We start from the raw sequence: 18,653 nt of genomic DNA, 5'->3' as shown, positions 1-18,653 counted from the left end.
AGTCATGATGCTACTAGGCACATTGTGACTATCTTCGACATTCTCCTATGGCTCTTGTGGTACTAATGTTATAACATGAGGCTTCCTCTTCATTTTTTGAGCATAAAGCTGATGCAGCCCTGTAATAAGAAATAAATGGGTTTAATTTGGATTATGTACAACACAAAGAAAACCAAAATGTAATAGAAATTTTTAATAGAGAAATGAACTATATAAACTTATAAAGCTCATAGTAATAATAGGCCATAAACAAGAGATAAATTATGAGTAGAAAAAGTCTGGACACATGAAGCGTACCTAATTGATCAAAACCAAATCACTGCCAAGCCTTTTAACGACTCCTTAATAGCACTTTCTCTATCACCAAGTTTGCAGTAGGGTTTATGTTTATTTTTGGATCTAACATTAATATGGCATCTCCATCTAGAAATTTCTTCAGAGCCTGAAAGATTTATACATGAAGAGATCAAAAACTCAAGATCTATCATGAGAAATAGAGCTCCAACATTGATAGTTTATACATATATATTTAGAGGCAAGATAAATTCAACTGAATATTCAAGATCAAACAAGTTCTTCAAATATGAAATTTGAATTAAAACTATAATTTGAAAAATCTTCTACAATAAATTTAATGCAGCAAATATCTTCATTTCATGGTTGATATCTATGCAAGTTGAAGATTGTGCATTTAATATCTCTATTTCATAGTTTATAACCTTAATGCAAGTTGAATTTTTTTCATTAATTTATTTCTAGGTAATAATTTGCATGTTTGATCTTTGTGAGCTCCCAAATCTGCATTTGAATGCACAAGATTTTTCTACAAAATTTAGCTACTCTAGTTTTTAACAAAAAGCTAGAACCACCAAATGTGTAAATCATAACTGATTGACAATTCTCACCAATACCTACCATATTACACATTGAAATCCTAATTATTATGTTACCACATTGAAAATCTCTCTTAATTCCTTCAGTAAAAATTTTTAGCAGAAAGTTAACAATGTATAAAATTATTAGAGCATATAACAAGCCATGCTTGAGGCAATGGAAAGTAAAGATCATGGTAACTTACCCTTCTCCCCTCTCCATATCTCATCATCACTCCCTCATCCCCACTTCCCTACTCTTCCTCTCCCCCTCTCATCTCTCACCCTCCCCACTTCCTTCCCCTCTCACACCCTCCCTCCCTCTCTCACCATACCTCCCTTCTCCCCCGCTCCATGTCTTGTCTTGACTCTCTCTCCTCATCTCCCTCTTGCTGTTCTACTAGGCCTAATTTGAAATTAAGTCTCCAGTGAGCATTTTTTTTTCATTCCAAATGTCCCAAAATATTTAAAATGCAAGGAAGCTTCAAAATCCTATAAGCTTTGAGTGTAGGTTTAGCAAGATGGAGCCTGACCATTGATATTTTTCAAGCAAAGAAAAATACTGCATTTATTCCAACCAACTTGAATGACTTCAATGTATCAAGTGATACCAGTTTGTTTTCAAGTTCATTGCCTATTCTTTTCCATTAAAAATGTAAGTTGTAGAGAAATTTTACCATGTTCATATTGATTTTCCATAAATATGAAAGGAGAGTTGTAGTAGCTTATAATTTCTAACCACTTGTTTACATTTACTACAATAAATCTGTCAGATAAGGAGTGCACTAAAGATTCCAACATAATTGCATCTTTTCATATAAATGAAAAACCTCTAGGTGAAGATCCCTTTGCCACCCTTCAAGACATGGCAATCCAAGGTCAAGGATTTTTTCTTCCTGACGAAGAAGAACTTCTGGCTGGCATAATGGACGATTTTGATTTGGCTAGTTTACCAAGTCAGGTTGAAGAATTAGAAGAATATGATGATTTATTTAGCAGTGGAGGTGGTATGGAGTTGTATTTTGATTCACAAGAGTGTATTAATTATAAATATGGCAACATGGTAACTTCAAATTATATTGCTGGGGGTGGTGCAAATCACCATGGCATTTCAAATGTGCTTGGACCTGTTATAGGAGAACATCCATATGGTGAACATCCCTCCAGAACTCTATTTGTGTGAAACATCAACAGTAATGTGGAGGATTCTGAGCTCTGTGCTTTATTTGAGGTGATTACCATTTTAGTTTTGTGTATTGATTTTCTTATATATTTCCTGTGATTTTTTCCAAGTGCAATAGCTTTTAATGGGTGTGCTTTCAACCTAGCAACCTTATTCTAAAAGAAAATTTGTCTCTGTTGTGTACAATTGAAGGATCATGTGTAATTTAGATTGCATGCTTTTTTGTCACAATAAAAAGCTCTTTATTACTCTAGCTTGATTTAATTCTAATGATCACATCTAATATGATGTATGATCATATTTGAGCAGATCTAGGCATCATCATATACTACTATTTACTTAAGTAATTCTTATAACATTATCATGTTTTTAGTAATGCATTCAACTAAGATGATACTAATCAATATGTGTACTAAAGAGAATGTTTTGGTATCTGGTAAGCAACATGGTGACATCATATAATCAAACAAAGATATTTCAAATTTTTAATAGATCGCAAGAACTAGTTGGTAATATGTGACCAGTGATCTTACTAATAATAATTGATATGTCATAGATAGCTTAAACATCACACACTCTCTAATTAAATTAGATCTCTAGACATCCTCTAATAAAGAAATATTATTCTTGACTTTGGTAGCCAAACTGAACCATAATCTAAACTCAACCCAAACTACTCCAAACCTCAACTACTACCTGAACCATTGATATTTCAATCTAAATTACCTGAACAAAATTTTGATGAGAAGGGTATAGAAAACAAAACAAAACAAAACATACCTAAACTTGCTTGGCTCGAAAGTAGGGTGTGTCACCCATTGAGATTTATTTACCTTCATCAGTTTCATGGTTCTTTGAAAATGGGGCTCTACTATGCAAAAGAGGCGTACAAATTCCTAAATTCATCATGGTTGATGGTTCAAACCTACCTCCAAGGGGTTCAAATGATGGTAAATATTGGTTAGATTTTCCAAAGGGTGGTCAGTCAAAGGAAGTCAAATTGGAAAAATTGGAAACTACAGAGGTCTATGTGCATGTTAAACCTACACTTGGGGAGACGTTCACTAATATAGCAATGTGGGTGTTTTGTTCATTCAATGGACCGACCACTGCAAAGGTTGGGATGTTGAATCTACCTCTTGGTCAAATTGGAGAGCATTTTTGTGATTGGGAGCATTTCACTCTTCAAATAAGCAACTTCTCTGGAGAATTATATAGAATATATTTCTCACAACATAGTGGTGGTGATTGGGTCAATGTCTCAGATTTGGAATAAATTGTAGGTAACAAGGTAGTAGTCTATTCTTCCAAAAGTGGGCATGCATGCATCCTCATGCAAGGAACTTTCTTCAAGGTGACAAAAGATTGGGAATAGGTATAAGGAATGATGTAGCCAGAAGCAGATTTTCTCTAGATACAAGCGAAAAATACCAAAGTAAGATATGGGAAAAGTTTATACTAATTTAATCTATCAATTCTTTAGTATGAAGTATAGAAGTATAATATTGTGCTCAAATAGCTTGTGATTTAATCTATCAATTCTTTAGTCCATACTTTTTATCAAATTTTGGCATTGTTGGAGCATTGTCATTGACCTTATGTATCAGTGAGTGGGAAAACTACTAAAAAATGACCTTTAATTATCTTAAGGGAGAAGAAAAAAAAGTTTCAAAGAATTTTCATCAATTTGTGGAAACTATAAAAGGTTGATGACCATTTACATTGGATATTTATATTGTTATGATGAGCAAAGGGTTAATATTACATAATTACTTTTATAAACAATAAACGTGTATTACAAAAAGTTTTTCAGCTTTTATGGATGAGTAAAGAATTGAATTGTTTGTTAAATAGTCTACCATTGAATTATCAATTCTTTATAACTAGTTCATCTCTGATTTGAATGTTTATCAATTCCAAACCTAAAACTTAAAGCTTGCTGAAAGTTGGACTTGGAGCATTTACACCAATATGTCCTATCATGATTCAATCGGTGAACTCCAAATCATTATATGTATTCAAGTTGTCACATGTTCTTTTCATAGATAAACAAAATTTGACAAATCCCCACCCATGCTCACATTTAAAAAATCCTTGAATCCATTTAGATGGATTATCCAAGAAGGTAAGTTTTGACACAAAAGGATGTCACCCAAAAGTTCAAAAAAGTCATATGCAATATGTTAACATGAATTTGTGAGAACTATATGGATTCGAAATGACAAAGTCAAAATAGAAATATGGCTAAACTAAAATGATGAGAATATAACCTTAGCAACATTATAATTGCACAAACTAGCATAGATCAAGTAGAAATGTAGTTGAAACTTTGGACACATAAAGGCCTCCACACACAAACTGTCAGGAATATGAAGCAGAAGAAGACATATATATGCTCGAGTAATGCCCCCAAAATGTCACTGCCCTGAAGCTAAACACAACACAAATATATCCCCAAGTAATCTAATTTTACTTTTGCTGATGAAGATAAGTTTTCCCAATTGAAGTCTGATATCAATAGGTGGTACAAACACCAAGCTGTGGTGAGAGTGAGAGGGTTTATGGATAGAAATCCAAAGTTCACGAAATCTTTTGCTATATTTTGGGGACTTGTTCTTGTGTTGGCAACTACAACACCCTCAGTTATGTAGATAATGAAAATTTTGTTTCCCAGCAACACAACTTGACCTACGAGTGGAAGAAACTAATCTAGTACTTTTACAATCTATTTGAGCATTCTTTTTGTTAAATCTTCATTAGTATACCTTTTATAGTCTATTGTTTGCCGAGCAAACAAATTATCACTATGACTATGAACTTCTCCATATTCTACATTGTTTTAGGTAAAAGAAAAAAGAACACAGATAACTTAATATTGTCAGAACATTCTAAATTAAATGTGTAGAAAAAAATATACATTTCTTCTAGAGGAAGTTGAAATCTCCAAGAGTGATGATTTCAAGCAAGGTCTAGAGAGCTCCATTGCTTCATAAAAACTGCACAACATAAAAGTGAGTTATTAGTATAAAGATTTTGATACCAATCCACTCATTACTCTTGGTGAAGTTGATTCCAAGAATCAAGTTTGACAAATCGAGCCCAAATTCTCTCAAGGTAGCTATCACCTATTAGTCATATTCAACAATAACAAGTTTACTAGGACTCAAAAGTCCAAATTGCTAGACCACAATAACTTTGCCAAATCTACCTTGAGAATGTAAATATATAAAGGGAACAAAATGATCAAATATCAAACATTGTAGGTAGCCACACATAAATCCCATATCAAGTTTGCATTTTATGTTAAACTCACTTCACCCCTCCCCATAACGAAAACACCAAAAATTGAACATTTTGTTGACTTCAGAAAAGTACTCTAACTGAAGGATATTTATGGAAGGTTTCTATTCTTTGGTATAAGTACAAACAATGAACTAAAATAGGAAGCATTGCTAGCGGGATTTGGCATAATCTCAAAACCAGAGAATTCCAATAGTTGAAGGTGACTAAGGTGTTGATAATGCAATTAATAAAAGGAATAGTCTGAATTGAATGCTTAGTAAATATGTAGAATGAGCATCTGGGTTAGGGAGAAATTTGATTGTATCAGCTTTTCACATTACAAGTGATCTGTGATCATGTAGCACATTATCTTGCTAATGAAGGAATTGTTCAAGAACCTATAATGGCCCTCTATAGTCAGTTCAAAGGTCTTGCTACTTGCATGGATCTTTAAAGGCACACCATCTATAGTCAGTTAAAATTTATTGTATTGATCTTTAAGGGCACTAGTTAGTTCAAAGCTCTCGTATTGATCTTTAAAGACACCTATGTTTTCAAGCACCATGAATTTGTTAGATCTGATCATGTTGACAAGCATGTGTTAAGTCATTCTATTTTTTAAGAACCTGAAATTATTGCCATGAGGCATGTCTGAAAATTTTACACTTCGCATGAGGCATGTTTGAAACATCAATTAAGAAGGATTGGTAGGAACATTGATGCTAAACCCATTTCTGAGGGATGGTGAGCAAGTGTATAGTTCAAGAAAGGGAAAGGAGTTAAAAGTGTGTGGTCATGTCTCCAACATGAGACTAAAGGTCAACTTTTCTTGTGAGTCAAAAGTTGCACTAGGTTTTGTCAAAGATATGCTAGAAGACAAGATTCTCAATAAGGATTCGGACTGAGGCATTACTCAAAATTCATGCTAAGACTATAGGCCACTCCTATGCTTCAAATAGAGTGTTGAAATTGGTGATATCAAAATGTATTTCACAAATTCATGTTATGGGCAGAAGTAGTCATGGATCATTTTAGACCTACCATATGCAAGGTGTCCATTTTATGTTAGTTTGAGCTTCACTTGGCTTCAAGAATACTATAATATTCTCTACTGATGGAGACACAACCCAACAACAAAATAGACACAATAGAAAGGGGGAAGTATATTAACTGAGAAAATATGCTAGTATAAACAGTGCAGATAAAATAAACTTCTAAACATGCCCTACGGGCTTACAATAGCATAAATCTGGAGAATATTTCTCCTTTTAGCACCTCCTCTCAAGCTCCAATCCGAACTGCCTTTTACAATGCCAAAAATCTCCTTAAATAGACCTTGGAGGGTTAAGGACTAGGAGTACATTCTAGAAAGTGCTAGTAGGCATCCACTGACAAAATAGAAGGTTCCAGAAGCCGCGTTAGAAGTCGGTGCAAATCTAGAAGAACCCAGAAACGGTAGCCGAACTTTCGGGAGGCATAACTTTTGAACCGTAGCTCCAATTGACGAACCGTTTACATTTTCAGAAAGCTCTCAAAGCACTCTATAGCCCTATGGACCAGCTTTGCTCGTCCCCCATTTTTTGACCCTTTCCGAGGTCATTTAATGCCCCAAACCTGACTTTGAAGCGTTCTTAGGAGGTCTCCAAAACCCGAAAAACTACAATAACTTTCAAACCGTGGGGCCTTTTGACCTGATTCTTTTTCTAGAATGCTCTAAATCTCAATTACCTTCATCTAGCCAAGTCACACCTTCTAGGTCACCAAAATGATGGCCAAATTGCATGCTCCTATTTTTTTGGGATTTTCAAATGCACTGATAGTTGAACTATGAGAGTTGGAACCTTTATTTGATCCAAATGGGTATCCAAAAATGTAAAGACATGAAACAGAAACTAAGTCTAAGTACATTTTTTGGTGACACAAGATTGCCCTTATACCTCTGGATGCTCCTGCATCATCTACTTAGCAAGGCCAACCATATGAAGGTGGAAGCTCATTTGGCCTCACCCCTCTCCCCCTAACATCAATCTAAACTACCCATTATCATCTAATTACATACTTCATTCATTCATTCATCCATTTATGAACTACAACATTCAATCAATACAATCACATAACATTCATTAATATGATATAAAATTCATTAATACACAATACTAATCAAGACTTCATTAACACATAACAATATTCGTCAACATAAAATAAAAATCAGTATTAATATGCATCATTCATACATAATTACTTAAAACAAAGTTCTTTCATTATCCAACAAGGTTTATCAAATAAGATTTTTAAAACATCATTTCTTCTTTTTGTTTTTCTGATCTCTCTTAAGAAAAGTGCTCATAGGAGCATCCATATTTGCATCATTCTCCTCCTCTTCTGGTACTTGTAATGTCAAAGTATGATGGCTCCTTCTCTTTGGAGGAGTAGGAGGCTGCTACACTAAAGGGGGCTCTGTTGCAAGAACAAGTAAATGGGATAAATTGGCATACTCTTTTTCTTTTTTCAACTGTTACAAGTCTGTAATTAAGTACTAGTATAACATAACATGCATTTTTCTTACCTGACAATGCCACATCATGTACATTAACATTTTGATCCACCACCACGCCAACATGTTAAACACTTGGAACATGCTTCACTCCTTCAGCATGATGTTCGACATGCTCTAAAATATTCAAAAAAAGGATACACGTCAAATTGCAATTGAAGATGTTAAATTGTATTCATAATTATATAATTAATTTCCAATAGAAAATTAATACCTCCACCACTATAATGCACATCATGGCCTTCGTCATGAGCAAGTTTTGTGGTAGGATATGAAGGCTGCAGTAAAATGTTATGCACATTATTATGCAGTCAATTTACGTTTAAAACTAATACCAAAAAAGAATCTTCTCAACTATTCAATTTCATTTACTTTTCATTTGACCAATTTACCTGTGAGATATCATTTGGTGCACTAGATTTTTGGGCAAGGCTTATAGATTCTTTGCATAAGCATGCAGCCACAACTTTATAGCCTTCCTTCAAGGCAATTTTTTTATCTTCATCTATGACCTCCACATAGAATTCTGTGCCCTGTATTTTTTGCTTAATATTGTCAGTTTTCCATGTATGGTTTCATTAAAAAAAAAAAAATTTAACATTATATTAAAAAAAATATATGAAATTTCATTGCTCCTACTTACAAGTCGAGACTGGAGATTCATATAGCCACGAGAGCCAAGTTTGTGTTGGCCAATCTTTTCTAGTCTTTCTTTTGTAGCCACGAATCTGTCTTGCAATCTATGAACAATTTAAAACACCTTAGATTATATATTTACAAATATCAATAATTAGTGCATGATTAAAAATTACTTAATACTGTCTTGACATACCTTTTTTTGACCTATGTTGCTTCATTTTCTCTATCTTCACAGAGCCTTTTCTCCTTTGCATCTTCTATTATTTCATTCCACTCCATCGGTGGAATCATAGGAGGATGGTTGTACTTTGGGTTATCCTTAAGAGCCCTTCTAAATTGATCTCTCACAGTCTTTATATGCTTTCTTGCTCTTTTGAGAAGTAGGCCAGTGTCAAAAATGTTTTTTCCAAATTTCTCCTCAAAAGATGCAATCAACTGATTTTTTAATTCCACAGCTTGTAAATTCCACCTTTTTAAAAAAAAATAGATTATTAAATCAATAATTTTAATATATTACAATAAATAGAAGAAAAGAAAAATTATGTAGCAATGATATGAAACTATGTACCTTTTACATATGGTGGGTCCAAATAGTCTCAATGTCATATGAGTAAGATGTTCAAAGAAAGCATTATTACCTACAAAACAATAAAGGATTTATCAGTCAAAAATGAGTAATGTAAAAGTAAACTAAATTTACACTTTAAATAATAACAATTTTAAAGAACTTGGAAGCTTTTGTTCTTTTAATGGAAACATAGTTTTCTTATTCAGAAACAATGTCCCTTCATATGAACTAGTACTAGTCACGCAGACTACTCCAACAAATGGATCAGCTTCACTAGTACTGCTCTTTTTTGGTAACTCTTATGCACATATGGTAACATGTATATCAAACTCTAGGACCATGTAATATATGGTAACTCTTATTTATGTGTACACAAATACAAAATAAGCTATGTAGCATAATAATACATGCATGTCAAACCATAGTACAATATACGATATTGTAATATAGTAATTTTACACACATAAGAATATAAAGCTACACTTGACCAAAAAGAGAAATAAAATAGTACATGCAAAAACAAAGAGATACACTTGACCAAAAAAGATTATAAAGCTTCAAAGTTAAGATCACTAATGATTTACTAGCATTCAACATACATGGCACTGTGGTAATAATAGATTGCTACAACAATGATGCCCTAGGTTTAATTTGAGGAAACAATTTGAACATAACCAATCACATGTGCATATAAATGCACTTGATTGAACACCTAGGGAAAGTGACCCCACATCTAACATTCATGGACCATTCATAAAAAATGAATATTGACAATTAGCTAACTCTACAATTCACTCCACAAATGCACTTAACATAAAAACGGTGTCTACTATCAAAAATAGGCAAATTTAGTTGCAACTCAAACAAATTAACTAGCCTTCAATGATGATCAAGGTGCAAAAATATAGATAAAACAAGACCAACTAGTTCAAGTATGAAATACCACACTTGCATGCTAGAGAACTATGGCTACCACAATAATCAAATCAAAGGGTTAGTGTTACGATATAATCATAGTTAACCCTGTAACAAAGTAGAAAAGGGTTAGTTTAAAAGAAGAACATATGTTATGACACTAAAGTAAGTAAAAATAGTTAAGTGCCATGTATTCTTGTCAAAAAATATGTAGGATTTTATTAGAGTGCTCTAGGTTCTAAAAACATGAAGAGATTTTTTGGGTAAAATGGCATAATTAAGAGATACTAAAATCTATTAAAAATGGTCAAAATTGCATCTGACTAGGTGGATGCTAAATAAGGTACCAATTATATTGAATCACATCCAAAATCCTAGCAAACAATAATTTCCCTATCACTATAGGAATTATGGTTCTAACTTACACAAATTGTATTGATGCTATTAGAAAGATAGAATACCCATATTTCATACTCATCAATTGCTATTAACATCTCTTTGATCAGCACTTACAAATAGGCATACCAAACTAGAATCGTTAAAAGATATAATAGCTGGCAAAAAAATCAATGTCAAGACTGCCACATTGTATAGCATGTAGAAACTATAGAAAGAGATTAATGAGGAAGCTTACTTTCCATTGATGGCATTCAAAGTCAAGAGCTTTAGTAACCTCATTATAACTCAAATTGAATTCACAATAATAACATCTAAAATGAGAAAAAATGTCTCCAAAGTTTTAAGAGCTTCACAATACAAAGGAACTAAAAGTTGCTAAAATGAATATTCGTTATCATGAATGGAGATAACTTCTAGCCTAGCATGAAAGAGAAGCATAACCAATGGGCTGCAAAAATCTAGAACATTAGTAAAGTAGTTCAAATTGGCAACTATAATCTTATAGAATTGAGTGTGTATTTTACTTGTAAGCTTTAACCACATAATCATCTACAACACAATAGAAAACATACTTCAAAGCTTAAAGCTCCTATGTGTAAGGATGTTGTATGAAGCGGAACGCCTTAGGTGCTTGAGCTTCTTTCTTTCAATAAAATGTAGATGAGTGATTGTGGTGTTCAAGGCAATTCTAACAAGTAAATGCATCACAAAAGCATCCAGATGACCCATAAGTTTGGAGTATATTTGAATCAAGAGTATTTGATAGGCCAAAGAATTCAAGGCATATGACCTACATTAACTTATACAGAATTCCATCAACAACTATCATTATTTTATCAATTGTATATGTCATTACTGATGTTAACAGATGTTGTGTAGTAGCTTCAGGTTTAAATAAGTGGTTGGAGATTTGTTTTAAGGGAAGAGAAGTTTTAGGAAGCACAATAATTCTAGAATGAAATTTATAGTGGTGATCATGAGCATAATGATTCAACTTAGTTTTGTTGGAGTTTTTTTAAGTTCAACATCAATCAACATTGAGATATTTCCTTCTTTAGGAGGAAGACGAGAAGTGACCTCACTAGGTTGAGAGATAACCATGATGTAATATTTAGATTGGTTGGTACCTCAAATTTATTGGCCAACTTAATTCAAAATAGTAGTATAGAATTAAACTAGTTATCTAGATCTTTTCCTTTGAACATATATCACCCATCCCCCACATTTTGAAAACAATTAAGTGAAAAAAATTAGAGCCATTAGAGCCATTAAGAAAAGTAAAAATAAATGGACTTAAGTTTTTTTTATTAAGAGGATCATTGGTGTATTTTTAAAATTCTTTTTTGAACTTTTAGCTTGCTAAAAATGACCCACCTACTCAACCCTTTATTATAGACTTATCTTTTATCTAATCTTTTATGAAACCCTCTTTAGAACACCATTGATCTTAACCCATCAAATGTAAATATTGTCATATTTTTATTTCATTAGGTTAGTACTTTTATGAAATGATAAATAATAATAAAATATATTAAAATTAATTTTAATTCTAAATCATTTTATTAATATATTTTTAATCAGTAAAAGAACTTAGCCTTATTATTTTATTAATAATCATTTTAAAAATTTATATTTTTCTCTGTTCAAAATTTGGCTTTAGTAGGAAAGAATAGAGTGAAGAAAACCCCCTATCTTACCAAGGGACATTTGTCCACTCAAAATGTTATAGATAACTAGCTATAGGAGCATATACCTATTTACAAATCATAGGGAAGACCCCTTTTTACAAAATAAATAAATAACCAAAGTAAATTGCAATATTGAATTCATAGAGGCATACACCTACTTACAAAGTTTATAGATTTTAGGGGTCTATCATTTTATACAAAGTTTGGAATCATAAGTCTTGCTATTACTTTGGATAATTTTTATTGCTACTATGACTTCTTCACTTCTTTGTGTTTTTAACACCTGCCTTCTTGGATTATATCCTCTTTTGAGAGAACACTAATTTTGCACTTTCATTAATTTCGTTCTTGCCAAGATCAAAGTTAGTTTGATCAATGAGATCCATCAAACATTCTATTTATTGTTTATAGATAACTAAAAGATTGAATCTATCTTACCCTTTTTCCTAGTTTGGTTCATTTTATTACTCAAATATGTCACAGGTTATCATTTAATTAAACTAAGGAAAGAAACTTAGCTATATCTATATTTTAAAATATCACAAGTACAACATCTTACTAATATACAACAAAATTTTACCATCGTATATATCTCCTAGTAAAGTATCTTTTTTCATAAAATAGTTTTTAAATGGGAGACATATATGTTGAATTAGTCCTTGATTTAGTGCTCATTACAAAATATAGCATAACAAGGTTTTACCAGTTCTAGTGGGCATATACAAGGATGTTTGCATGGTCCTTGTTGTTGACAATGCACCAAGCAATATTGGACCACCAACCGAAGGAGGAGTTTGCACTTCATCATGAGCTGAAGAATACAATATTGTTAGCGAATACATTTGCAATGGATAAAGATCAAATGGGATACTAGCTAGAAACATCCACAAAAAAAAAGGTAAGTGTTATAATGTTGATGAAAACAAACAAAGTGTTACTTACATGAAGGTTGTGTGTGACAACCCTCACCATGTTCACCATGTAATGTCACAACTGGCATATATGTCTATACAAGAACACATAAAATTAGAGATCATGATCCATAAGATACTATAAAATATTAATTTCTATTGAACTTCTATTATTGCTTTAGTTGAATTATTGCTTACCTTCAAAGATTGGATTCTACGGTCTAATTCTATTCTCAGTGCCTCTTTCTCCTCGCTTCTGTCACCCTCGATGATAATGTTAACAAGTTCATCAATGTATCTTTACTTAATTTTTTAGGTGATGAACATAGGGTTAGCACTAAGAGTGATGTCATGTAGATATGACACCCTTATTTTAGATCACATTTGATTAGTAGTCATTCTAGCTTTTTCCTATCATTTGTGACATCAAATATTAGTAAAATTTCATCAAAATAACTCCAAATCCATAAAGAAAAGAACATTATAATATGAAATTTATTTCTATATTAACATTAAAATTTACAATAATTAATTTTTAACTCTGTTGAAGGTGTCTGAGATGGTGCATCCATATCACCCTGTGAAAAAAATTAGTAAGTCTTAGAAATTAGCAGCGAAATTAAAGTAATAGACTTACCAAAACAAATATTAATAATAAAGTAGATTGTATATGTAAATCATTTTTCTTAAGTTAAAAATTTAGTGTAACTAATGTGTATATCTAAAAAATTATTTGACATTGATCCTACCTAGACATTTCATTGATCATCATGATCTTCATCCATGTCATCATCATCATCATCATCGTCATCACCATCATTGTACTTGTCGCTTTGATCATCGTCATCACCACCACCATCTTCATCACCATCATCATCATCTTCATCACCATCATCATCATGACCATCATCACCATGATCATCACCATCTTCACCACCATGATCATAATCGTCATCAACATCATCATCATCATTATCACCATTATCCTCAGCATGACCAAAATCATCACCATCTTCTTCTTCTTCATCACTGGGTAACTGTCATTCCTAATAATCATTTACTTCCTCCTATGATTCTTCAATATCTTCTTCTTTGATCACATTATACTTTATCGGCCTTCCTCTTGGGTCATGTCTAACAACAAATGACCAACCTAGTTTGTGTGGAACACCAAAGTAAAACACTTGCTCACATTGGCTTGGAAGAACATAGGGCTCATCTCCAATAGCTCAAATGACCTTGTATTAATTATAGTAAATCCACTATCATGTTCAATAATAGTCCTATTAAGATCATTTCGATTCAGTCATAACCTAAACCATTTGATGAAAAATAGAACTATTTTGAATGAGTTAAAGTTGCACTCAAGTATATCATCCAAAATGTCATAGTATCAATTTTCAGATTTTTGAGGATGTATGTCAATTCTAGAAAAAATATTGGTGACCACAAAGATAGCACTTATCCTAGAATCACATGTTTTCTTCGTTTCGTGTAACTTTTTTGTGTAGAATTTATAGCCATGGTAGTACATAGCTTTGTGGTGTTTGACCTGCAATTATTCAAACATGTCAAGATTATTTGCATCAATCTATGAGTTGATATTAAACTTATGTCTCATGATTAGTAATCTTATGCGTAACTTTGTATCTCTTAAGCCATATATTAGATTGAGTACCATTGGCATAACATTGGAATCTCCATTATGATGATCTTCTTTAACCAACAATGCAACACCATCCCATGTTAATGAGTGACCATTTTCTTGAGACTATTCAATCCATACCATCATTCAATCAAGATTGTTTGCAATATACAAATGTAGTGCATCCCACTCACGACCAACTATAAAGAAGACAATTACACCAGTTAGAAACAACTTATATATATATTGATAATGGATAAGAATTATTAAACTACAAAAAAAAAAAACTTATAATTACCTCTCACCCTCCTCAATCTACCTTTCCCCTCAGGTACTCCCCTTCAAATTTGTCATTAGAGTTGGGATCCCAAATACCATCTTCATGGATATTTTCTATAAAATTTGGAAGATATTCACTATTGTACACCATGGTCTGGTATATCATATATCCCTCTATCATAGAACCCTTAGGACATGCTCTTTATCAAACCAAACCCTTCATAAATTTCAAGTGTCTCTCAACCATCCACATTGATCTACCTTGCATAGGTCCACACAATTCAATCTCCTCAACTTGATGTATGAGGTAGTGTTCTTGAGCATTGAAAAAGGTTAGAGGTAAATACTTTTGCATTTCACACATAAGCTATGGAATTTTTCTCTTCCAATATTTTATATCTTTTTTATCAATTTCTTTAGATGATAACCACCTAAAAGAGATTCAACACACAAAAACACATAAAGGAGATTTAAATAAAATTATATAATAGATTTCAAATAAAAAGCTACAAATCTAAGAAAAAACACTTCTAACCTCATGTATTTTCCAACATTATATATAACTTGTTTAATACTATTTTCAAACTCTCGTGGAAGGGATAGAGGTAGGAGGAACTGCAATCATTAAAAAATGATCATTTCAATTATTAAATAATGCAATAGGTAGTACATTCAATTTTACAAATATACTATAAATAGAGAACATGACTTACCTTGACGAAGGTATGCCAATCATGTGTTTTCAACCCTGACCCAAAATTACCTTTCTTTGATAGAAGAGTGTTTATATTTGCAACAAATCCTATTGAAAATTTTATTTTTTAATGACTTCTTTTAATGCATCACTTTGTTTCTTTATTAATAACCAAGGAAGGGCACTTGTATTTATGCGGTCTCCATTGCTATTTGATTCAATGAAAGCTTTTAGTGCATGATTGGATTCATGAATATCAGTAAAATTTTTGGCAATTTTTTCTCTATCACACCTTCCATCCAACATTTTCCATAATGTCTTTGTTACATTCTTTCCAATATGCATAGCATCAAACAAATGCATGATTGAGAGATCCTTGTGGTACAGTAACCTACTAAATTGAGTAGGATAACTTTTGATTCCTCTAGGAAGTTGGTCATTGATGCCTTGATGACCTTCATGAGCATAAATTATAGCATTAGTAAATATAAGACAATATCAAAATACAAATTTTAAACTTCGGATGACAAATTGGACATTACCTCGACAATTTAGTCGATTGTATTCCAACTTCCATAGATGAGGTGTCATTCTTCATGGCCTTGATCATGTCTCTTCTTTCCCATTGAAAAGATGTTTTTGGTAATTTGATACCTATGATTATTGTGGAGAAAGTGTTTAAACTCATCAAACACCTGCTTTTCTAAACTTCTTGAATGATGAGATTTCATCTTCGAACCACAGAATGGACATGTGAATTTTCCCTTTGTCTGAAGACCTAAAAAACCATGTATCATTGGATCATGTACAATTATCATGTGCAACCTAAGCATTCGATGGTAATGTGTAAGCACTATAACAAACTAAAAATATGTGATCTTAACAATATAACATATGGAAAAAATGAGTTAGCCCAGGGGCATCATGTGGAATTGAAATTGTCGATGTCCTATCGGTCTAGAGATGTCATACATAGTGATGTCATTCCATAACTTCAACAAATCGTTAATTAGAGGCTCCATATACACGTTCATATCTTTAACTTGGTATTTATCTAGTAATTGAATGAACATAAACATTACATAATTATTATCAGCATTTTCATGCACTATTTATAAATTAATTTAGATAACTATAAAATGAAAAATACCTAGCACAATCATTGACAACATTATGTGCTCCCTCTTTATGGACATCCAAGGAGGAATGTTATTGTTAATAACAAAAATAGGCCACACTAAGTAAATATATCTCATATCTCCATATGGATTGACACCGTCCACTGCCAATGAAAGCTTCAGAGTATGAGGTTCTTCTTTAAAGTGTGACCATGTTTCTTTTATCTCTTTAAATGCAAAACCATCAGTAGGCATTTGCATAATGTCATCCTAACTTCTATTGCATGCATTGTAATCCATAAATTGTGCCAAGCTAGCACACCTAAATAATCGTTGAAGACATGGAATAATGGGAATGTACCGAAGAACTTTGTGAGTCACTTTTTTTGTTATTTGATCTGACTGATATCTACTAATATGACAATTAGGGCATTCTGTTGCAAATTCATGCTGTTTATGATATAGAATGTGATCATTGAGATATGCATGTATTGTCTGATACTTCATTCCAATCGAATTCATAATGTTAGATAATTCTTGGTATGAACAAGGAAAAATGTTTGATGGTGGTAAGAAAAACTCACTAATCAACCTACAATAACGAATATGCATTATTAATATAATGAATAGTAATTGTATGCTAACATTGAAGATGACAAAAATGACATACCTTAGCATACGTGACATTTCTACATTCGATATACCATTCATAACTTTTAAGTTCACCAACAACACTATAGTTGAGAGTAGAGTTGTTTTGGAGCCTTCATATAAAGGCTCATGTGCCTTCTCAAGTAAAGGTATATCAAGACCATCTTCATCATCATTATCAGATTCCCTAGTACCATCATTATGAGCCTCTTCATCACCTACCCCAATATAATCTTCTTCAATCATGTCCTCTGGCACACTATCATCTTCTTCCATGGAAGTGTTATCCTTAGCTTGGATATTCACACCTCCATGTTCCTCCAGTAGGAAATCCACATTCAGCAATGGACAAAAATTGTGGCCCCTTTCAATGTGACCATGTTGCCTACAATGACTCTGGGTTGTGATTAGAATTCTTTGATTCTTTAAGCCCTTACACTTTTTGCAAGGACAATAAAATTTATCAGGTTTTCTTTAGAACTGAGCCCACAATACAGCCATTGTCTCATTATTTTGTTCTGGGTTCATATTGTCAGGCGTGGTCTTTCTTCATAGGAAAATATATCTACAAATAAATTGGACATGTTGTAGTTAATGTTTATATCTGCACATACGGAAATTGTTGATTAATGTTTTCAAAGGTAACTAAAATGATCCTATAATTTTTAGAAGGCCTAGATGTCTACAAAATGTGGAGTTATAGACAACGTATCTTAATTATTTGAAAAATGTCTCAAAGAGATGTCACAAAGTGAAAGTTACTTAGGTGCTATCACCAGCATGCCTTGACTAATCCTGATAGCAATGACTAATGTGATTAATCCATCAAATAATGAAGATGACTAACAGATCGAAACATATTATATAGCAATATTTTCCTCGAGGCAAGATTATTCTAAAAATCAAACAGGGAAACACTTCAAGACCTTAGAAGTGGCAATATAATGAATTTACCATGGTTTTTGAAGGGGAGCTTATAGTAGAGGATTCAAAAAGTTTTACAACCAATAAAGGGCATGTATTCAAATACAAATTCAAAAACCAATCCCATACAAGGATCCTCACTGAAAATACACAAGCCAAATCAAACAAATTTTCTTGGCATACTCCAAAAAAGAACAAAGGCTAGCATCAAAATTTCAATCTAGGTAGCAATCCTATAGAAAAATTAATAAATAGGCCTCTCTTCTATGCTCATGAATGACATCAAAATTAATGGTTATGATTTAGGTTCAATAACTCTGCCAAAAGCTTT

At 32.5% G+C, this 18,653-nt stretch overlaps 1 pseudogene; it reads left to right on the top strand.

The window, feature by feature from the left end:
• The first annotated feature begins 1,737 nt into the window (after nt 1-1,737).
• The window catches only part of LOC149552989 (hypothetical protein At1g04090-like), a 32,076-nt pseudogene continuing 15,160 nt past the window's right edge, over nt 1,738-18,653 (top strand).

Source organism: Cupressus sempervirens, chromosome 6 (assembly GCF_028749045.1).
Source record: "Cupressus sempervirens isolate cs-2001-9-10 chromosome 6, ASM2874904v1, whole genome shotgun sequence".
Taxonomy (NCBI): domain Eukaryota; kingdom Viridiplantae; phylum Streptophyta; class Pinopsida; order Cupressales; family Cupressaceae; genus Cupressus; species Cupressus sempervirens.
The sequence above is the reverse complement of the archived record's forward strand: the minus strand, read 5'-3'. Positions and strand labels throughout refer to the sequence as shown.